The sequence below is a fragment of the Lithobates pipiens genome, unplaced genomic scaffold (genome assembly GCF_037356315.1).
Source record: "Lithobates pipiens isolate NorthernLeopardFrog02 unplaced genomic scaffold, aLitPip1_a1.2 Scaffold_18, whole genome shotgun sequence".
Lineage (NCBI taxonomy): Eukaryota > Metazoa > Chordata > Amphibia > Anura > Ranidae > Lithobates > Lithobates pipiens.
The window spans coordinates 575,194,308-575,212,807 of NW_027507758.1; the positions used below are offsets into that span (position 1 = coordinate 575,194,308).

The window sequence follows — 18,500 nt, forward strand, 5'->3', positions numbered from 1 at the left end:
TTCAACTCCACCCGGTCCGGCTCTCCCCTGGATAAAGCCCTGAACTTAGCCTATGTTTCTGTCATCCCCAAACCTGGCAAAGACGCATCCTTGGTACAAAACTATTGTCCGATTTCACTTATCAACAACGACCTAAAAATCTTAACTAAGGTGCTTTCTAATAGGATCTCAACATTTATTTCACGATATATTCACAAGGATCAGGTGGGCTTTATCCTGGGGAGACAAGGACCGGACCAAATTAGGCGAGCAGTGGACATCATCTCTATTCTTAACTCACACTGGGATGGCGGTCCCTCACAGGAAGGCTTTTTGCTGTCTATTGACTTGCAAAAGGCTTTCGATACGCTGACGTGGCCTTTTCTTTTTCAAGTCCTGGAGAGATGGGGCTTCGGTCCTCTCTTTTTGGGGACCCTCCGAGCTTTGTACTCTACCCCAAGTGCCCAAGTCCGCTTACAAGGTTGCTATTCAGAGATGTTTAGCATTGAAAAAGGGACCAGACAGGGGTGCCCTCTTTCACCCCTGCTGTTCGCCATAGCAATAGAGACCCTAGCTATTGTCATCAGAGCCCACCCAGACATTAGAGGAGTGCGTTGTGGTCAACAAGAACATAGATGTGCACTATTCGCGGATGATCTCCTCCTCTTTATAACTTCCCCACTGATTTCCACACCTAATATATTTGCCCTCTTGGACGCGTTCGGACTAGCCTCGGGCTTAAAAATGAATGCCTCGAAATCCCTAGCGCTAAATGTCTCAGTACCCCTGACTATAGTAAATACACTACAGAATCACTTCCCTTTTACATGGTGCCCCGATTCATTACCCTATCTGGGCGTCTACCTAACACCTAATGTGAACACTCTCTACTCGGCCAATTATCCCTCCGCCCTTGCAAAATTATCTGCAGATTTACTAACCTGGTCCCATCTTGGCCTCTCATGGCTAGGTCGCATCTTTGCGATCAAGATGACCCTCCTTCCCCGCCTCCTGTACTTGTTTAGATCCCTTCCTCTCCCCGTAAAGAAAGCCCAACTCCAACCACTTCAATCAAAAATCCTTCAATTCATCTGGGGTTCCAAGGGTTGTAGAGGCTCAAAACAATTATTATATAGACTCAAAAAGCAGGGAGGTTTAGCGTTACCTAACATTTGGTGGTATTATCAAGCGGCACAATTAACCCAGATTTCTATGGTTTATTCCCGGGGCCCCAAACCTGATTGGGTTGCTATTGAAAGACAGGCTGCCCCCCATCACACCATCGACTATCTCATCTGGGCTCCTCCTAGAAGCAGACCCCCTATCATGTCTCCCACCCTCTCCCATTCGCTAGCCCTGTGTGATCGGCTACACAAAAACCCTGCATTGATCTCGGAACTACGACCTTTAACGCATGTTTTCCACAACCCAGACTTCCCGCCAGGTATGAATATCCTGGCCTTTAGTTGGTGGCTCAACAAAGGACTACTTAGGATTGGCAACTTTTTTAACGCTTCAGGCCCTGTCTCGCTTTCGTTCTGCTTGAAGAAACTTGAGATGCCCCACACCGAACAATTTAGATTCTCCCAACTAGCCCATTTCCTGCACTCCAGATGGCCCAATAGACCAGATCCTCCTACTGTCACGACATATGATTCTTGGTGTTCAGACATTGCGAGTCAGAGGGGAGGGATTTCCACGATTTATACGTCTCTAGCTTCTGCAGTGACCAAACCTCCCTATGCGTTAGCCTGGGAAAATGATCTTAATATTTCATGGGATAGCGACCTATGGTACACCTGTTTCCAAAGATCCTTCACTGGGATCCTCAACGTATCCCTGATTGAAGCTAGCCTTAAACTTATCACTAGGTGGTACAGGGTTCCCGCTCGACTGGCCCAGATCTTTCCTGAGGCGTCCCCACTTTGTTTCCGTGGCTGCGGACATATAGGATCATTACTCCACACATGGTGGACTTGCCCACATATTAGGGGCCTTTGGAATAGGGTATTTGCCCTAATTCGCAAGCTGGTACCAATTCAGGTACCCCAAAGTCCGGAAGTGGCGTTGCTTAACCTCAAAGTGGAAAAAGCCAATAAACCATCTCAGGCACTCATATTTTTTATCCTTCTAGGCACCAAAATCACCATAGCAGCACACTGGAAACAACATACAGTCCCATTCGGGGCAGTTAAACGAAAGATCTCCTGGATTATGACGCAAGAGAAGTTGGTCAGTCGCATACAGGACAGAGCCTGCTTCTTTGAGAAAGTTTGGGAACCCTGGGCCACATTCCACAAAATCCCCCTCTTTCCGGAATTATAAACTTGATTTTTTTTGCACCAACACCCTGGTAGACCCCCCCATCCCCCCCTGATTCCCCCTCGCCTTCCTCCCCTTCCCCCTCTCTTACACCTCTTTATCTGACCGATCTAGGTTAAGCTTAGAGTTGACTAATCCCATATCCTCCATGGTACCTGCACATTTCACTGTTCTCTATACCCACCTTATAGTTTGCACGGCCTTACAGTTTTCATGGCCGGAACAGGGTGTAACTGTAACTATAGTCCATGTTGGTTATAGGTGCTGTGCGCATACTGAGCCCGGCGCCGCTTTGGCTCCCCGGGTTTGTCTTACGTGCTATTAGTGTATAAACAGTTTGGCCTCATATTTTCTTTAACTTGTCCAGACTCTGATGGACTATTTAGGTCTGGGCTGGGTGGGGGGGGTCACCTACCACAGCAAGTGCCCTTTTCGGGGTGGTGGGGGCCTTCTGTCACTCTTCCCAGGACCACCCGCAATAGGGTGTAGGTGTGAGATGCACCCCCAACAACATTAATGAGCAGTGACGATTAATTATTTAAGCCACCTATAATCAGCCAACTTACCTGGATAGCTGGGATCCACGTCTGGTAGATTTCTTCAAAGTTTTTCTTTTTGGGGCGATTTGGTTTTCTGATGTGCCTACCCAGATCCCGGGCAAAGTTTAAAACATGTTATGTTCCGTTACTTTTTTATTTCAGATTGTATATTGCCTATATTTTCCGACACCATATGCCTCTCTCTTGCTGGTCATAGTCTATAAGCAACCATCTACTGTATTACTGCTTGATGATGTAAGGTTGATGTGTCTTGTTTTTTCTTACGGTTTGCATAAAATCAATAAAAACATTGAAAAAAAAAAAAAAATACAGTCATCACTCCTTTCTTGTCAGTGGTAAATAGCTGACAGCAACCGTCATTAGGGCTCAAAGTCTATGTTGGAATTTTGTAATTCCATGGAGAAAGATAAACTCTCCTTAGATCAAATCTCTGTGTTTAATGGTAGAATCATCATGGAAAGGATAAAATTCAACCTGCACCAGTCTCCTCCAGTGTGAAAATCATGATTGTTACCTCAGATGTCCTTTGCCACATAGTGAGAAGCTTGGTTGAGTGGTTAAGTCATCATTGGGGCCCAAAGTCTAACTCGGGGCATTGTAATCCCATCAAGAAAAATAAAACACTCCTCAGAGCAAATCCCTTTTGTGAATGTAAACTCACCTGAGACAGGTAACGGCACTCCTGAATTGGTGAGATCAACTGTGAAAATCAGCACTCCTTTCACGATTCTCGGATATGGCTTATCCCACCAGTACCAGGATGGCCGAGTGGTTAAGGCATTGGATTTAAGATCCAATGGATGAATATCCACGTGGGTTCGAACCCCACTCCTCATAAACATTTATAGTGATTGCAGCAATTGAAGGCCCTCTTACAATATATGTTTGAAAAAAACACCACATAAGATTAAAATCTAGGCTACCAACAAATACACCTGGTCAAAGCAAGAAGTCACCATCATCTGCTTAAAGTAATATCACCATATTTGTACACATTTGAGCTTAGAAGGTCAAAAAACTATAGAAAAACCCTGTTATTTGGTATCACCAAGATTTCCTTCCAGTGCTAAGAAGGGCCACTTTGTACACATTAAAAAATAACAAGAGTTCGAAGGCTAACAATGTTTTATTCCAGAAATTCAGTATGGGAGATAGATAAAGGGGATATAAAAATACAGTCCCTACTCATCACTCCTTTCTTGTCAGTGGTAAATAGCTGACAGCAACCGTCATTAGGGCTCAAAGTCTATGTTGGAATTTTGTAATTCCATTGAGAAAGATAAACTCTCCTTAGATCAAATCTCTGTGCTTAATGGTAGAATCATCATGGAAAGGATAAAATTCAACCTGCACCAGTCTCCTCCAGTGTGAAAATCATGATTGTTACCTCAGATGTCCTTTGCCACATAGTGAGAAGCTTGGTTGAGTGGTTAAGTCATCATTGGGGCCCAAAGTCTAACTTGGGGCATTGTAATCCCATCAAGAAAAATAAAACACTCCTCAGAGCAAATCCCTTTTGTGAATGTAGACTCACCTGAGACAGTTAACGGCACTCCTGAATTGGCGAGATCAACTGTGAAAATCAGCACTCCTTTCACGGTTCTCGGATATGGTTTATTCCACCAGTACCAGGATGGCCGAGTGGTTAAGGCGTTGGACTTAAGGTCCAATGGATGAATATCCACGTGGGTTCAAACCCCACTCCTGGAAAACAGTTATAGTGATTGCAGCAATTGAAGGCCCTCCTACAATATATGTTTGAAAAAAACACCACATAAGATTAAAATCTAGGCTACCAACAAATACACCTGGTCAAAGCAAGAAGTCACCATCATCTGCTTAAAGCAATATAACCATATTTGTATACATTTGAGCTTAGAAGGTCAAAAAACTATAGCAAAACCCTGTTACTTGGTATCACCAAGATTTCTTTCCAGTGCTAAGAAGGGCCATTTTGTACACATTAAAAAATAGCAAAAGTTCGGAGCCTAACTATGTTCTCTCCCAGAAATTCAGTATGGGAGATAGATAAAGGGGATATAAAAATACAGTCCCTACTCATCACTCCTTTCTCGTCAGTGGTAAATAGCTGACAGCAACCGTCATTAGGGCTCAAAGTCTATGTTGGAATTTTGTAATTCCACGGAGAAAGATAAACTCTCTTTGTAATCCCATCAAGAAAAATAAAACACTCCTCAGAGCAAACCCCTTTTGTGAATGTAGACTCACCTGAGACAGTTAACGGCCCTTCTGAATTGGCAAGATCAAATGTGAAAATCAGAACTCCTTTCATGGTTCTCGGATATGGGTAATCCTACCAGTACCAGGATGGCCGAGTGGTTAAGGCGTTGGACTTAAGATCCAATTGGATGAATATCCACGTGGGTTCGAACCCCACTCCTGGTAAACATTTATAGTGATTGCAGCAATTGAAGGCCCTCTTACAATATATGTTTGAAAAAAACACCACATAAGATTAAAATCTAGGCTACCAACAAATACACCTGGTCAAAGCAATAAGTCACCATCATCTGCTTAAAGTAATATCACCATATTTGTACACATTTGAGCTTAGAAGGACAAAAAACTATAGAAAAACCCTCTTACTTGGTATCACCAAGATTTCCTTCCAGTATTAAGAAGGGCCACTTTGTACACATTAAAAAATAACAAGAGTTTGAAGGCTAACAATGTTTTATTCCAGAAATTCAGTATGGGAGATAGATAAAGGGGATATAAAAATACAGTCCCTACTCATCACTCCTTTCTTGTCAGTGGTAAATAGCTGACAGCAACCGTCATTAGGGCTCAAAGTCTATGTTGGAATTTTGTAATTCCATGGAGAAAGATAAACTCTCCTTAGATCAAATCTCTGTGCTTAATGGTAGAATCATCATGGAAAGGATAAAATTCAACCTGCACCAGTCCACGTGAATATCCACGTGGGTTCGAACCCCACTCCTGGTAAACATTTATAGTGATTGCAGCAATTGAAGGCCCTCTTACAATATATGTTTGGAAAAAACACCACATAAGATTAAAATCTAGGCTACCAACAAATACACCTGGTCAAAGCAAGAAGTCACCATCATCTGCTTAAAGTAATATCACCATATTTGTACACATTTGAGCTTAGAAGGTCCAAAAACTATAGAAAAACCCTGTTACTTGGTATCACCAAGATTTCCTTCCAGTGCTAAGAAGGGCCACTTTGTACACATTAAAAAATAGCAAATGTTCGGAGCCTAACGATGTTCTCTCCCAGAAATTCAGTATGGGAGATAGATAAAGGGGATATAAAAATACAGTCCCTACTCATCACTCCTTTCTTGTCAGTGGTAAATAGCTGACAGCAACCGTCATTAGGGCTCAAAGTCTATGTTGGAATTTTGTAATTCCATGGAGAAAGATAAACTCTCCTTAGATCAAAACTCTGTGCTTAATGGTAGAATCATCATGGAAAGGATAAAAGTCAACCTGCACCAGTCTCCTCCAGTGGGAAAATCATGATTGTTACCTCAGATGTCCTTTGCCACATAGTGAGAAGCTTGGTTGAGTGGTTAAGTCATCATTGGGGCCCAAAGTCTAACTTGGGGCTTTGTAATCCCATCAAGAAAAATAAAACACTCCTCAGAGCAAACCCCTTTTGTGAATGTAGACTCACCTGAGACAGTTAACGGCCCTCCTGAATTGGCGAGATCAACTGTGAAAATCAGCACTCCTTTCATGGTTCTCGGATATGGTTTAACCCACCAGTACCAGGATGGCCGAGTGGTTAAGGTGTTGGACTTAAGATCCAATGGATGAATATCCACGTGGGTTCGAACCCCACTCCTGGTAGACATTTATAGTGATTGCATCAATTGATGTCCCATGTTGGAAGGGTCATTTCCAGAACGCCGGGGGGACCACATCCGGTTGCCCAAGATGGCGACTGAATTATTAGACTGACAGAAGGGCAGGACTCCCTGATAGTGAAGGGCTTACAACCTGATTCAGCTGGGCTTGTAATGGAGCCAGCTGAACCAATTAGATATAAGGTATTTATACCTCACCTTCATGGATAAGGAATTCATTCCATCTGTGACAGGACACCTGATACACTGACATTATGCTTGAGGGAAAGCTACTGGTCTGTCTTTGCTGACACTGCAACTACTTTCTGATACAATTGGGTTGTTGTATTGCTCACTCTTTATTATTTTTATTTATTTGTAGACGAAAGTCTCCCTCTGTTTTTGCACGGTTCCTGAATAGAAAGGGGTGGACCTGCGCAAATTCGCAGGACCTCTTCCTCCTGTTTTAATATATTGCCTTTTTTTTTTGGGCTCATCCAACACATGAGCACGTATTGCAAGATTACATAGGTAATTACACAGACAGCTTCACCATTTCATTCAGCCTTTTCTGATCTGTGCTCACTGTGGCATGTGATGTATTTGGCTTTTCTTTTTCTTTCCTTTCCTTTTTCTTTTTTTGTTTTTTGTTTCCCTTGTTTTGTTTCTTTACTCTCACGGTTATAGTTTCTTCACACTTCCGTGTCATTCACAGGTGTTTTTTCTATGATTTTTTCTATGGTTGTTCACTCTTTTTGGTTTCATAGTGTGCTGATCTATCTGGGAATCCATACACAAGTTTCCCTATTTATACACTATTCTGGTGGGACCTGTGTTCTCCATTTATAGACCAGATAGTACCCAATTAGTGTATTTTATATACACTTATACATATAAAAACTTTTTTATTACCTCTATATTTTGTCCTACTGCAGGGTGTCGCCCTTGACCCTGGGCTGTCCATGTCTATACTCCCCTCCAACCTACACACAGGAGGTGGAATTAGGGATGTGATCCCTCGCAAGCCATCCCGTTTGTTGGATTCCGTTTCCCTGCCCTCCTTTGATGGTAGGACACAGCGACCTATACCAGCTAGATGAGCTGTGGCACATCAATGAATGATTGATATGAGGGATGTGTCTGAGCATATTCCTGTCTTTTAAAGAGGATCTCCACCGTGGATTATACAGGTATTCACCTGTGATATATAGTAACCGATATTTGTACAATATCACTATATCAGACATTCACTCTGTCTATAGTAGGTTACCTTCAATATATCATAATGTATGGATATATATTTATGTTTGTCCTCTCTTTTACAATAGATAAACCTTCTGAAGAAGACCCCTGAGTGGGTCGAAACGCGTAAAGGATTACTTTTATCTATGTTTTACTGTGTATACAGATGTAATGGGGTTCATATGATGTAATTTCCCTGTCTATACATGTACCATTATTCACCAAGTGGAGTTCAATTTCCTGACCACCGTGTCACCCATTTAATTCTTTTATCAATAAATAATTGTATTACAAACTTTCCGCGTCATCTCAGTAGTTATTCCTACTGTGTATATATATCAGCCCTCACAGGTAATATATGCTGTTAAAAACCCCACCCAGGGGATATCTTTTTGTTTTTTCTCTTACAATATATGTTTAAAAAAAACACCACATAAGATTAAAATCTAGGCTACCAACAAATACACCTGGTCAAAGCAAGAAGTCACCATCATCTGCTTAAAGTAATATCACCATATTTGTACACATTTGAGCTTAGAAGGTCAAAAAACTATAGTAAAACCCTGTTACATGGTATCACCAAGATTTTCTTCCAGTGCTAGGAAGGACCACTTTGTACACATTAAAATAATAGTGAAAGTTCAGAACCTAACAATGTTCTCTCCCAGAAATTCAGTATGGGAGATAGATAAAGGTGATATAAAAATAAAGTCCCTACTCATCACTCCTTTCTTGTCAGTGGTAAATAGTTGACAGCAACCGTCTTTAGGGCTCAAAGTCTATGTTGGAATTTTGTAATTCCATGGAGAAAGATAAACACTCCTTAGATCAAATCTCTGTGCTTAATGGTAGAATCATCATGGAAAGGATAAAAGTCAACCTGCACCAGTCTCCTCCAGTGTGAAAATCATGATTGTTACCTCAGATGTCCTTTGCCACATAGTGAGAAGCTTGGTTGAGTGGTTAAGTCATCATTGGGGCCCAAAGTCTAACTTGGGGCTTTGTAATCCCATCAAGAAAAATAAAACACTCCTCAGAGCAAATCCCTTTTGTGAATGTAGACTCACCTGAGACAGTTAACGGCCCTCCTAAATTGGCGAGATCAACTGTGAAAATCAGCACTCCTTTCATGGTTCTTGGATATTTTTGTTTTTATCCCACCAGTACCAGGATGGCCCAGTGGTTAAGGCATTGGATTTAAGATCCCATGGTTGAATATCCACGTGGTTTCAAACCCCACTCCTGGGTTTGAACAATCACTCATTTATAGTGATTGCAGCAATTGAAGGCCCTCTTACAGGATATTTTAAAAAAACACCACATAAGAAATTACTGCGCTCGATCTGTCCTTTTCAGTGATACCTCACATACTTGGTGCAATTGTTTTTTACATATGATGCCAGACCGACACTTGCGCTCACCTTTGCGCAAGAGCAGGTGGGACAGGGGTGTTTTCTTTTATTTTTTATTTATTATTTATTTTGCTTTTTTATTTTATTTTTAAACTGTTCCTTCCATTTTTTTTTTATCATTTTTATTGTTATCTTAGGGAATGTAAATATCCCCTATGATAGCAATAGGTAGTGATGGGTACTCTTTTTTGAAAAAATCGGGGTCTATTAGACACTAGATCTTTCCTCTGCCCTCAAAGCATCTGACCACACCGTTCATTGTGATAAAATTATTTCCCAATTTCCTAATGGCGCTGTTTATATCCGGGAGGGGGGACATTCCCTCCCACTGCTTGTAAAAGCAGTCTAAAGGCTAATTAGCCTCTAGGATTGCTTTTACATGAAAGCCGATCACTGGCTGAAAAGAGTGATACCAAGATGATACCTAAACCCGCAGGCATCATTCTGGTATAACCATTCAAAATTCAGCAACATACCAGTACGTTGCTGGTCCTTGTTGGACATATATTGTAATCTTTTTTTCATGCAGCCTGTTGGCTGAACAAAAAAAAGAGATTGATCGGTGGGTATGCCCACCATTAGAATACCTCCCTTCATCCATCCACTTCTAATGATGGGCATACATGCACCATTTATATATGCCGAAGCATGGGGGCATCCTCCCACAAAAAAGTTATACCACGTACACACGGTCGGTCTTTTCCACGGGCAAGCCCTCTGTTGGAATTTCGACCGTATGTACGCGGCATTAGGAGCAAAATCACTCCTCCGCCCCTGTTGCCTTCATGCTTTGGCATATATGCTCTTTTTTTTAAACTGTGGTGGTGAAATCACCTCCTACAGCGTTGGAGTCACAGCTTTATATATCGTGGGAGCAAATGCTGTTGCTGTCAAGATAAATAAATCCACACTGCAACTGAATGGCGTACCTTCTAAGCAAATTATGGTTAACATTAAAAAAAAGCAACATTACAGTATAACAGTAAGACCTTACCATACCATACCTGCTAAGCAAATACCAAAAGAAAACATAGTAAAAAAATAAAACATTTTTGAACGCAACCTGTGCCTAAAATATATATATGTCGAAGCATGGGGGCATCCTCCCACAAAAAAGCTATGTCACGTACACACGGTCAAACTTTTCCATAGGCAAGCCCTCTGTCAGAATTTCAACCATATGTACGCGGCAATACGGAGCAAATACGGAGAAAAATCGCTCCTCCGCCCCTGCTGCCCCCATGCTTCGGCATATATGCACTTTTATTTTAACTGTGGTGGTGAAATCACCTCCTACAGCACTGGAGTCATGGCTTTAGGTATCGTGGGAGCAAACGCTGTTGCTGTCAAGATAAATAAATCCACACTGCAGCTGAATGGTGCACCTGAAAACAAAAAAATGGTTAACCGCTTCCCGCCCGCCCTCTAGCCGAATGACGGCTATAGAGCGGACGCTCTCGTCTGGGAGGCCATCCCTGGACGTCCTCATGTTTACTTCCACAATGTGCACCGCCGTGGGCACGCATTGGGGAAGTTTTGTGTTTGCCGTGTCCCCCAGAGACAGGCAAACACAGATCGCTGTAAACGGCCAATCAAAGCGGCCGTTTACAGCACGATCGTAGCTGCCAATGGGAGATGATCTCAAATGTAAACATATGAGATCATCTCCCATTGCCCTGTCTCTCTCTCCTCACACAGAGACAGCGTGTGAGGAGAGAGAGGATCTGTGAGTGAAAAAATTGTTATAGTGTATAAAATCTGTCAGCCCCTGTGCCATCTGTCAGCCCCAGTGACATTTGCCAGTGCCATCTGCCAGTGTATTCTGCCAGTGCCAGTGCCATCTGCCAGCCCCAATGCCATCTTCCAGCCCCATCTGCCAGAGCAATTAGCCAGTGCCATCTGCCAGTGCCATCTGCCAGTGCCATCTGCCAGCCCCAGTGCCATCTGACAGTGCCATCTGTCAGCGCCATCTGTCAGCGCCATCTGTCAGCGCCATCTGTCAGCGCCATCTGTCAGCCCCATCTGTCAGCCCCATCTGTCAGAGCAATCTGCCAGTGCCATCTGCTAGTGCCACCTGCCAGCGCCATCTGCCTCCACTGCCATCTGCCAGTACCACGTGTCGTCAGTGCCACGTGTCGTCAGTGCCATGTGTCGTCAGTGCCACCTGCCATGTCAGTGTCACCTGTGATCAGTGCTGTTAGTGTCACCTGCTAGTGTCACTTGCCACATCAGCGTCACCTGTCAGTGTCATCTGCCACATCAGCGTCACCTGTCAGTGCCATCTGCTACATCAGTGTCACCTGTCAGTGCCATTTGTGATCAATAAAAATGTCACAAAGGTTATATTCAGCCAAGGAGGCATACGATATTCTTGCAGCCGACGAGAGCAACGGGGAGCTCTCCGCTTAGGATTCCTCCTCATATTCAGATTCTGAGTCTGACGTGGACTACGAGCCTGTCATCAGCAGGGGTACAATGACAGCCTCAGAGGAGGAAGATGAGAGTCTGCCCATCAGACGAAGGCGTACTGGTGAGGAGGCGGTACCATCCATCAGCACCGCAGAGCCATCCACTGGCAGCGCAGTGCCATCCACCAGCATCACAGTACCTCGGCAAAGGCCAAGTACCAGTGTGTCAACTCAGCCCCAAAGGGTTAGGTCCCATGCCAGCCTTCACTATTCCCTCCAGAACCCCTTGTGGCTTCCTCCTAACTCAGGAGAAGCTAACGTTCCCCCTTTCACTGCCAACCCAGGAGTCCAGGTGGACACACACAATTTTTCCCTGATGGACTTTTTCCACTTAATTTTTACAGAGGACATGCTTGAATCGATTGTGGTCCAGTCCAACCTATATGCCCAACAATTTATTGAAAGCAACCCAAAGTCCTCTTATGCCCATCCCTACGAGTGGAGAGCCCTAACAGTGGAGGAGTTTAAAATTTTTTTGGACCTCACATTTTGTATGGGACTAAACATAAAAAATGAAATACGTGCATATTGGTCATCCTGCCCCATCTATCACATGCCCATCTTTTCCTCAATAATGCCCCGGACCAGATATCTCATGATAATGAGATTCCTACACTTAACGACAATACTCAGTGCCTTCCCCGAAATGACCCAAATTTTGATAAACTTTACAAAATTCGGCCGCTAATAAATTATTTTTCTGAGATCTTCCCCCAGTTGTTTACCCCAGACCAACACATATGTGTGGATGAGTCCCTGATCAAATTTTCTGGCAGGCTGGGCCTAAAACAATTTATTCCCTCCAAAAGGGCCCGCTATGGGGTGAAAATGTATAAATTGTGACCGAGCCACAGGGTATACATATTCCTTCATGGTATATGAAGGGAAGGACACCCAGCTACATCCCCCTAATTGCCCCGAATATATGGGATCGAGTGGGAAAGTTGTTTGTGAACTCATAAACCCACTCCTGGAGAAAGGTTACCATCTCTATGTGGATAATTTTTACACAAGTTTACCCCTGTTCCACAACCTCCATTGAAAGAAAACTCCAGAATGTGGCACCGTAAGGATGAACCGGAAGGGCTTTCCTCAAAGCCTCGTCAACAAAAAGTTAAGAAAAAGCGAAGCGGCGAGTTTACGGAACGAGGAAATTTTGGCTGTGAAGTGGAGGGACAGAAGGGATGTGTACATGCTTTCTTTGATCCACAACAATTCATTCGTTGAGATCACCAGGAGGAATGGCCCAATACAAAAACACACTTGTATCCATGAGTACAACATGTTCATGGGGGGTGTCGACTTGAACGACCAGATGCTTGAACCCTACCTTGCCACAAGAAGAACATACAAGTGGTATAAAAAAAAATTCAATTTATTTCTTTAATTTGGCCATATACAACACGTATGTAATATATTGAAAATCCACAGAAAGACCCATACCCTTCATTGGCTACCAGGAGGAAATCGTCACTGCCCTTATATACCCCAACGGCCCACCAGAAAACATTTGATCCGATGTAATTAGAAGACTCTCTGAACGCCACTTTCCTGATAAAATCCCTCCCAGACCAACAGGCCGAAGACATCAGAAAAAATGTCAGGTGTGCAGCAAACGAGGGTTGAGAAGAGACACCACTTATCATTGTGCCCAATGCCCTTCCCAACCAGGCCTCTGCATAGGTCACTGTTTCCGCCGTTACCATACTTCAGTGAATTATTAGTGAAGTATGATAACCATAACCCTCACTTCCTGCCATTTACCTTCACACCCCTTATGCCTCTGCTTGCTCTGTAACTGACCCTGGCTTGTTATTCGACCACGCTTCTGCCTACTGATTCTGTTCATGCCTCTGCCTGATCTGGAACTGACCCTGGACTGTTATTCGACCATGCTTCTGGCTACCAATTCTGTACATACCTCTGCCTGATCTGGAACTGACCCTGGACTGTTTGACCATGCCTCTTGCCTGCCTCTTGGACTGATCTTGTACCCTCTCAGTGGACTAGTGGGATTCATAACAGGGGTCTCACATATGTGAGGGGCTCCAGAATTGTTTTTATGGATGAAGAAGACAATTTCATTTGTTTTCTCATTCCTATATTAGGGTCTGGAGACTCGGAGGCTTCAAAGAGATTTGGGTGGGAGAAGCCTCTACCCCCATCCCCATTTTGTCCTGAACGAGGCCCTACTTCTGCCTGCTGCCTGTAGGACCTATACCATCATGCCTCTGCCTGTCGCATGAACTGACCACACCACATGGATGGATCATGTTCCTGCCTACTACCAGGACCAATATTTTGGCACTGCTGACAATCTCTGCCTGCACTGACCTTGGACTGTATATGGACAGTATCCCTGCCTCCTGCCTATATTGACTATGGACAGTATACATGCCTGTTGCCTGGAAAATTGTGTTCGCTTTTGCTGACCAAGTCCCTGCCTGCTGCCTGGACCAGTGCTATCATCCTGTGGACAACTGCCCTGCTAAAACCACAGGTAATCTTTTGTTTACTCTTTGCTTAGCAGAATGGATTTTGGGGTGTAATTTTTGGTACGTGCATGCTATGTGTCCCTGGAACACCTGATGGTGTTCCTTGCATGTTGGGCCTCTGTATGTGGCCAAGCTGTGTAAAAGTCTCACACATTTGGTATTGCCATACTCAGGAGGAGTAGCAGAACGTATTTTGGGGTGTCATGTTTGCTATGTACATGCTATATGTTGGAAATATCTTATAAATGGACAACTTTGTGTAAAAAAAAATGTGTTTTCATTTTTTTCCACATTTTCCCAAAACGTCTGGAAAAAAATGAACCATTCAAAAGACTCATTATGCCTCATAGATTATATGTTGGGGTGTTAGCTTTCCAAAATGGGGTCACTTTGTGGGCGTTTCCATTGTCCTGGTTCTCCAGGGCCTTCAAAAATGTAATAGGTGGTTGAGAAATGAGATGTGTAATTTATGCTCCTAGAACGCCTGATGGTGCTATTTCAATATTGGGCCTCTGTATGTGGCCAGGCTGTGTAAATGTCTCACACATTTGGTATCGTAATACTCAGAAGGAGTAGCAGAACGTATTTTGGGGTGTCATTTGTGGTATACACATGCCATGTGAGAGAAATAACCTATTACATTGAAAATTTTGTGAGAAAAAAAATCAAAAAAAAATCTTAATTTTGCAAAGAATTGTGGGAAAAAAATTACAACATCAAAAACCTCACCATGCATCTTAGTAAATACCTTGGAATGTCTACTTTCAAAAAAGGGGTCATTTGGGGGGGTATTTGTACTTTCCTGGCTTGTTCTGGTCGCAAGAAATGAGCCACTAGTACATCAGGTGTGATCAATTTTTTATGATTCTCACCACAGCTTGTGGACTCTCTAACTTTCACAAAGACCAAATAATATCCACTAATTTGGGTTATTTTTACCAAAGATATATAGCAGTATTAATTGTGGCCAAAATTTATGAAAAAAATTAATAATTTGCAAAATTTTATCACATAAACTAAGAAAAATTTGTTTTTTTTTCAAAATTTTCGGTCTTTTTTAATTTATAGCGCAAAAAATAAAAAACTCAGAGGTGGTCAAATACCACCAAAAGAAATCTCTATTTGTGGGAAAAAAAAGGACACAAAATTCATTTGGGTACAGTGTTACATGACTGAGTAATTGTCATTCAAAGTGTGAGAGCACCGAAAGCTGAAAATTGGTCTGGGCAGGAAGGGTGTTTAAGTGCCCAGTAAGCAAGTGGTTAACAATAAAAATACAGTAAACAGTAAAGTATAAAAAAAATGACAAACCTGAAAGCAAGCATGATAAAACATAATAAAACATTGCAGAATAGAATACAGTAAAAAAGAGCAACAATAGAGAGAGAATAGAGAGAGAGAGAGAACAATAAAACAACAACTATTTTTGGTTTTTATATTTTACATTTTTTTCTTTTTTTTCTTTTTACTTTGTTTTTGTAACTGTAACAACTGTAACAGTTCGGGTCTCTCAAAATGTGATGGCATCTTGGGAGACCCTGTGTAAGTGTGTCCTAGCCTGTGAAAGGCTATACCCTATGCTAAAACTTCACTAGTGTGTGGTAGCGTTCAAAACATTCATCAATGCAAAGACCAGGATTGCCAGGACAGCATGGACAATAATAATGGGTGTCATGTCTATATCCTCGTTTTGAACAGACACGACATCTTCTTTGGGGGGTTCATTGGGTAGGGGTACTCTCGAGGACATACGGAAAATGCCTCTCATGCAGCCGGCTTACTGCATTTGGTTGGGAATGGTGAGGTGCAGAAACGTCTGGATACAGCAGGTCTGTGACAATCTCTTTCTGGAATAAAAGAAAGGATAATGTCCCGTCTGAAGCTCTGTATAGCACATGAGTATTCAGCAAAGCCAATTGAAATAAGTAAACAGACACTTTGTTGTACCAGCGACTGGCCTTACGGGCAACTAGATACGGCGCCAACAACTGGTCATTGAGGTCCACCCCTCCCATATTTTGGTTATATTCGTGGACACAGAGGGGTTTCTCCACAACACCAGTCACCGTAGTAATTTGGACTGTCGTGTCTGCATGAAGGGAGGTAAGAACGAAAACATTCTTATTATCCCTCCACTTCATAGCAAGCAAGTTATTACACTGCAAGCAGGCTTTCTCCCCCAGCCTAAGACGAGAATCTACAAGCCCCTGGGGAAAGCCCCGGTAATTAGGTCGCATGGTGCCACATGCTCAAATCTGCTGATCAAACAAATGACTAAACAGTGGCACGCTCGTGTAATAATTGTCCAAGTACAAGTGATACCCCTTTCTGAATAAGGGTGACACCAAGTTCCACACTATCTTGCCAGCACTCCCTATGTAATCTGGGCAGTTCTCTGGCTCTATATAACTATCTTTTCCCTCATAAACCGTAAAGCTCCATACATAGCCTGTTGCCCTGTCACAGAACTTATAGAACTTGACCCCGTATCTGGCACGCTTGCTGGGAAGGTACTGTTTGAAAGACAAGCGGCCAGAAAATGTAATCAGGGACTCATAAACACAGACAACTTGATGGGGAATAAACAAGGCTGCAAAACGTTGGTTGAAGTGGTTTATGAGGGGCTGAATTTAGTAGAGCCGATCGTATTCAGGGTCTCTACGAGGATGACAAAGTTCATTGTTGTTGAAGTGCAAGAACTGTCAGATCTGCTCGTATCGTTTCCTGGACATGGAGGTAGAGAACACGGGCATATGGTCAATTGGATGCATGGACCAATAAGTCCGCAACGTCATGAATTTATGTATGCCCATGTTGAGGGAAAGTCCCAGAAAGGTCTTAAATTCGTAAACCGTAATTGGTTTCCAATCTCTGGCAAGGGAAGGCAACTGGGGATTATCAGCGATGTGTTGACCAGCATAGAAATTAGTTTGGTTCACAATAGATCTATAGAGATCTTCCGTGAAAAACAGCAAATAAAAATCAAGTGGCCTAAAATCAGCTGTTTCCATCTGAATACCGGGTTGGCCAGTGAATGGGGGCAATACGGGTTCTGCAGAAGTGGTGGGCACCCAATCAGGATTGGCGAATTCTGCAGGAAGGACACTATGGGAATGGCGGGCCTGCCTTTGTCTTCTTCTTGGTGGCAGTGGGACACTACTTGTGCTTGCCACCTCGCCAGCTTGAACTGCACTTATGGGACTTGCCATGTCACCACGTGCTACTGCAGTGCTGGATGTATGTCCAGGGTGTACTAGGCTGCTGGTGCTTGCCAGTTCACTAGAAGGAATAGCAGTGCTAGTACTGGCTCTCTGCTCTATATGAGGGACCTGTGGTTCCTGCACCTCAACAACATCAGAAGATAGGGATCGGGTATGCCTGACCTTAGCAGGGACCTCACCTTCATCGTCAGAGCTATCTGTCATGGAGCCGCTATCCTCTACAGGATTGTATTCTGAGCCTGAATCTGACAGATGAGTGACCTCCTTTTCACTATCTGTCATGCTCAGAAACGTGTAGGCCTCTTCACTAGTGTACCTTCGATTTGCCATTTTGGGCTCTATATTTAGTGGTGCACTAGTGAGATTCACATGTAAAAAAGTACCTAGGCTGTCAGCGACTGTATAAGACACTACCAAAAAAACTGTTAGCGAATGCAGGGATCAGGCCTGACTCTGCGAATGCTGAAGTTATGTGTGTTGTGTTTTGTAAGTGACAGTGATCGATCGATACTGCACTTGGGTGGGCTGGGCTGGGCGGAGGGGCAAAACACAGGTGCTAGCAGGTATCTGGAGTGATCCTGCTAACAATGCATTTTTTGGAACCCGAAACTGCTGGGGACGCTAGTATAGATCTGATCAGAACAGATATTGATCTGTTCAGATACTATACCACTCAGGGAGGTGTATGCTTTGCACGTGGGTGTTAGCAGTACTGGCACTAACCTGGTGCTGCCTGGGGCAACGCAGACCCTATCTGACCCTAAAACCTAATTGATATCACCGCCAGGTGATCAGGGGTTTAAACCTTTATTGTATAATAAATGGTGGGTGCCCTGATGCTTTAAAAAGCAAACTAACTAACCAGCGTCACCTGTAACACTTATATGGTGATCACTGAGGAGAGGGTTAACTAGGGGCAATCAGGGGGTTAAAACCTTTATTAGGTAGTATATGGGGGTACCTGA

General features: G+C 43.3%; 4 non-coding genes across 4 annotated transcripts; all 4 read left to right on the forward strand.

Annotated features, from left to right (window-relative positions):
• The first annotated feature begins 3,615 nt into the window (after positions 1 to 3,615).
• On the forward strand, positions 3,616 to 3,698 carry TRNAL-UAA (transfer RNA leucine (anticodon UAA)). Its single transcript has one exon. It is a non-coding gene; the product is annotated as a tRNA-Leu (tRNA).
• Positions 3,699 to 4,488: 790 nt separating this feature from the next.
• TRNAL-UAA (transfer RNA leucine (anticodon UAA)) lies at positions 4,489 to 4,571 on the forward strand. Its single transcript has one exon. It is a non-coding gene; the product is annotated as a tRNA-Leu (tRNA).
• Positions 4,572 to 5,183: 612 nt separating this feature from the next.
• On the forward strand, positions 5,184 to 5,267 carry TRNAL-UAA (transfer RNA leucine (anticodon UAA)). The gene has a single exon. It is a non-coding gene; the product is annotated as a tRNA-Leu (tRNA).
• A 1,351-nt stretch (positions 5,268 to 6,618) lies between these two features.
• Positions 6,619 to 6,701, forward strand: TRNAL-UAA (transfer RNA leucine (anticodon UAA)). The gene has a single exon. It is a non-coding gene; the product is annotated as a tRNA-Leu (tRNA).
• The last annotated feature ends 11,799 nt before the right edge of the window (positions 6,702 to 18,500 follow it).